A 4,639-nucleotide genomic window follows, 5' to 3' on the forward strand; every position below is an offset into this window, starting at 1 on the left:
TACCAATGTTAAATCTTACTAACGTTTTAACACAAAAACTAATTTTGACTTTTTATCAGTCACGCTCTTCCCACCTTTACAACAGTCCACCGTCTGACGTTTCTTGTTTAGTAAACTTACCAGCTGATCCGAGATTGCTACAACACGAGCCCGCTGTATCATGTGAACAATATCCCCTCCGCCCTACTCTTTCAGCCAATCAAGTGCAACGTTGTATCTAGGCTACCAACTGAAGAATGACCCTGAAAGACAGAAAAAAAGAAAGCTAGTAATAATAATAATAATAACACACCCTCAGATGATGGAAGAGGGGGTTCAACAAAATTCAATTTGAAAATAATACTAATAAACTAACCGTACAGGTATTGCTTTAAAAAGTACATAAGATCAGGTCTGTGCGCAGAATGTTTGAAAGGGGGATTCTAACTTGCGAGATCAAAAGCTAACGCATATTGTGCTAAACCCAATCAACATGCAAAGCATGTTAATACTACTGTCTGGGGGCATGAGACAATTTGAAGTGAAAAAATGCTAATACTTCATCAGAAATAATATTTCTGTTTGAAATTAAGCACAAATCAACACGGGCTATCTTTGCTCTACTCACTGCGTGTATCGAAACCTGGATTCTAGCGTTGTAAGTCCGCAGACATGCCGCTGTGCCACTGGGAGGCGGAGTGGCGTTTATCAGAAAAATGTAAACTATTTAGAAAACGTTAAATACCATAAACAGCCGCGCTATAACTATACAAGTATAATTATTTTGCATTACAAAAATAGGGGGTTCGAGCGTGAAGATAATAACATAAAATATAATTCATAATTTGAAATTCTCTCAGAAAACAATTCTGATGTGTTGCTTAACGAGCAACAAAAATCAGTAAATAAACCAAAATAATAATAATAAACAAATCTTTGTAAAGAAAACTTAGTAACATTTCAGCCAAACGAACTTGGCCGAGACGCCAGATGAATTTCATCTGGCTGGAACGTTAACTTTTGTTGTTTTTGAGTTGAACAACTTTAACTATTTTAGGCATATATTTGTTTTAGCGCAAAGCTGCACAATGAATTACTTGCGTTGTATCCACCGCCGGGGATAACATTTTTATAATATGCAGGGTTTACCACCTTGTACTACTTTTTAAACATGCTGAAAAATGTTGTTTTTAATTTAATCCTTTTGCTCCCTCTATTTCAGTATTTAAGAAATTAATTTCTTAAGAAAAATAGAAAGAAAATCAAAAACTGCCGAATAATTTATACATTTTTTATTACTATTGGCACGGTCTTTGGAGCGCCAGAAAACCTGATAAAGATGGCTAGGATGTAAACACTCCGTGAAAGATAAAATTATTTAGCTTACCTAGCTACCCCCCCCCCCCGATGGCTCAGTAGTAAGTTTATTTAAGGTTTATTATTATTTTAAAAAACGAGTTTCAATACTTGCGGTGAGCAGATCACATATAGCCCATTCTGTAGCTTAGTGTTTAACGCAAACAAACAAAAACGACTTACCAAGTTGACGCTCTACCCCCTCTCCCCCATGGTTCGGAGGTCAGCTTGAAGGCTTATAAAGCTGCATTTTGAACCTTGCAATGGGCACAGCACAGACAACCCGTTATATAGCTAAATGCTTCTCAGCAAACAAAATTAACTTCGAACGTAAATAGGCCAATGCGTACAACATTCGTAGCATATAACGACGAATTATATGAAAAGGCAAAGAAAAAGAGGTTTTATCCAACCTCGGTTAAATGTGCATCTGCAAAACTTGGTATAGTTATTTTTTTTTAAAAAAAAAGAGAAGTTTTGTTAGTAAAGTTAAATTTTTGGCCAGTTTCGTGTGAATTTTTATATAATAAAAGAGTGATTAGGATTGTGTAATGAGCCTCACTGCCTCGACTCGCAATCTGAGGGTCGCGGGTTCGAATCCCCGTCCCACCAAACATGCTCGCTTTTTCAGCCGTGGGGGCGTTATAATGTGACGGTCAATCCCACTATTCGTTAGTAAAAAAGTAGTCCAAGAGTTGGCGGTGGGCGGTGATGACTAGCTACATTCCCTCTAGTCTTACACTGCTAAATTAGGGACGGCTAGCGCAGATAGCCCTCATGTAGCTTTGCGCGAAATTCAAAAACAAACAAACCCTCCCCTCTGTCCACAGCAAGAAATTGAACCCTAGATTTTAGCACTGTAAGTCCATAAACTTACCATTGATCCACCGGGGAAGCTTTCTTAAGGAACTATATATATAAATTTCAGTGCCGTTCAATCTACATGGGGGGTAAAGATTTTATTTTTAACTCGGCTAGCTGACGATAGAGATGGAAATATTCCCCCAATTAGCATTTGTTCACTCTCACTGTCTCAACAGTAAGCTTGAGGACATATAATGCTAAAATGTAGAGCTGGGTCCCTACGGTCGGCACTGCACAAATATTCCATTGTGTAGCTTTGTTTTTAACGGTAAAACAATCAAATAGATATCATTGAATTGTTTGTGTTAACCACCTGGCATTTGTTTATTAAAATACGATTATTACGCGTTGGTTTGTATCTGATATGGAATGATAAAAGATAAATTTTACTGAAAATGTCACCACTATTTGTAGATATTTTACGAGGAATGACTTTCATGGGGAAGATAGCTCATATATTTCAACTCTCTGTGGATGTGCAAGTCCGGCGTTCGCCGTCCGTTACCGCCAAAAGAATTTTAAAGATTGCCTTCCGCACTTTGGCGCTGTGTGGGTGCGTTATAAGGGTAGTGGTAAAATTTCATTCTTCGGTCATACAAGAGTAACCCAAAAATTGGCGGTGTGTATTTTTGACTAGCTGCCTTCTCTCTCTAGTCTCTCACTTCAAAATTAGAAACGACTAGCACAGATAGCCCTGAGTAGCTTTGCGCGAATATCCGAAACAACGCTATACCCTCCCCTCACCCCCTCTCAACATATGCTCATATAAGTCATCAACAGGTGTTTTCTGACATTTCTCCATTTCCATATCATTCTAGAACGACTTAGTAGAGACCAGTTTGTTAAGCGTGTACGTGCGTGCATCTGCACAAAAGTATTAGTGGGTTCAGAGTTGTTGGTGCAAAGTATATGAATCACACCAGCTGCGTCACAGATGCTTACGCTAATATTTCCCCGGGTGTTTTAGGCATCAGAAATTTAAATGTTTGTATGAATTTAAAATCTAAAATATATGTTGTTTGAGAGTGTATAATGAGGTGCTACACCGTACCTATAACATTAAAGTTCTCGGCTCGACACCCGTGATGTTCAGAGCATAGACAGCCCATCGTGTAGCTCTGTGCTTAACAGCAAACAGTACTACAAAATGTGAATATTTCTAGGATTAATGGATGACGAGAAATGGTGTATCGTTTGTTTTTCGGTGTTTTATTATATTAATTATATTTGATAACACTTAATGATTTTATTACTGTCCCACAATGGGTCACTGAAAACTTTAAAATCCAAGGTTCGATTCCAACACAACACACTGAACACATACTGTGTTTATTACCTTCCCTTCGTCAGTTATGCGAAACGAGACTGTAATAATAGATCCATGCGACGTTTTTTGTCTTTTGTCTCATTTACTCAAAACCCATTTACTCCTTAGCCTACAGACTTACAGCTGAACTCATTGTGTAGCTTTGCGCTAAAAACAACAGTAATATTTTGTATGCCGGTGGGTCAGCGGTAAGCTTAATAACTTACAGCGCTAAAATCCGGAATTCGCACGGTTCTGTAGCTTAAAAGAAGTCAGGAAAAATGCCTACACAACCAGAGGAGAGACACAGTATATGTGGGAATGTCTTAATTGTGCTATTTTTACCACTGTACACTTTCATGGGCGTCCGTAAAAATTGTTACGGGGAGGGGGAAAAGTAGTGTGAAATTGTGAATTGAATAAAAAATTTCATATACATATACTGAATGAATAAAGAAAGAATTGTGTTTCTCATTTTCCAGGTTGGGGCAATTGCCCCCTCTTGCCCCCCCCCCCAGCGGACGCCCATGTATAATGCTTTATATTTGTTAATTTTAAGAATGTGTGAATGTCCTTGTGCCGTCCAAGTTTTTCCAGAGAAAACCTTATTTGTTAATTATTAAGCACAACGCTGTACGATGACCTATCTATTTTGTGACCACCGTTATAATCCCTCAAGCTCACTGTCGAGCCACCGAGGGGCGCCAGCGAAAAACAGTTCTACGACGACTTAATACAGTACAACATACAAGGAGCCCTTTAAGAATGTAAACCCACCCTTTATTTGGCAGGAAATTATCGGTTTCCCTCTTAAACTCCAATGAAGCGCTGGCTCCATTACTGCCATTGACAACTCATTTCAGAAGTCAATCACGCCGTCAGAAAAATATAACTGGATACTAGCCTGTCTTTTCCAAATCCAAAACTTTTGTTCTTTTGACCTATCATATACAACACAAAGTAATCAGAGATCTTTACCCTATCGATCCTTTCTTGTAAGCATCAATAAGATCACGTTTCATTCTTCTTTTCTCAAAAGAAAATAAGATAATTCTTAACCTATTCCTGTATGATTGTTTTTTGAATTTCGCGCAAAGCTACACGAGGGCTATCTGCGCTAGCCGTCCCTAATTT

The sequence above is a fragment of the Limulus polyphemus genome, unplaced genomic scaffold (assembly GCF_000517525.1).
Source record: "Limulus polyphemus unplaced genomic scaffold, Limulus_polyphemus-2.1.2 Scaffold1278, whole genome shotgun sequence".
Taxonomy (NCBI): domain Eukaryota; kingdom Metazoa; phylum Arthropoda; class Merostomata; order Xiphosura; family Limulidae; genus Limulus; species Limulus polyphemus.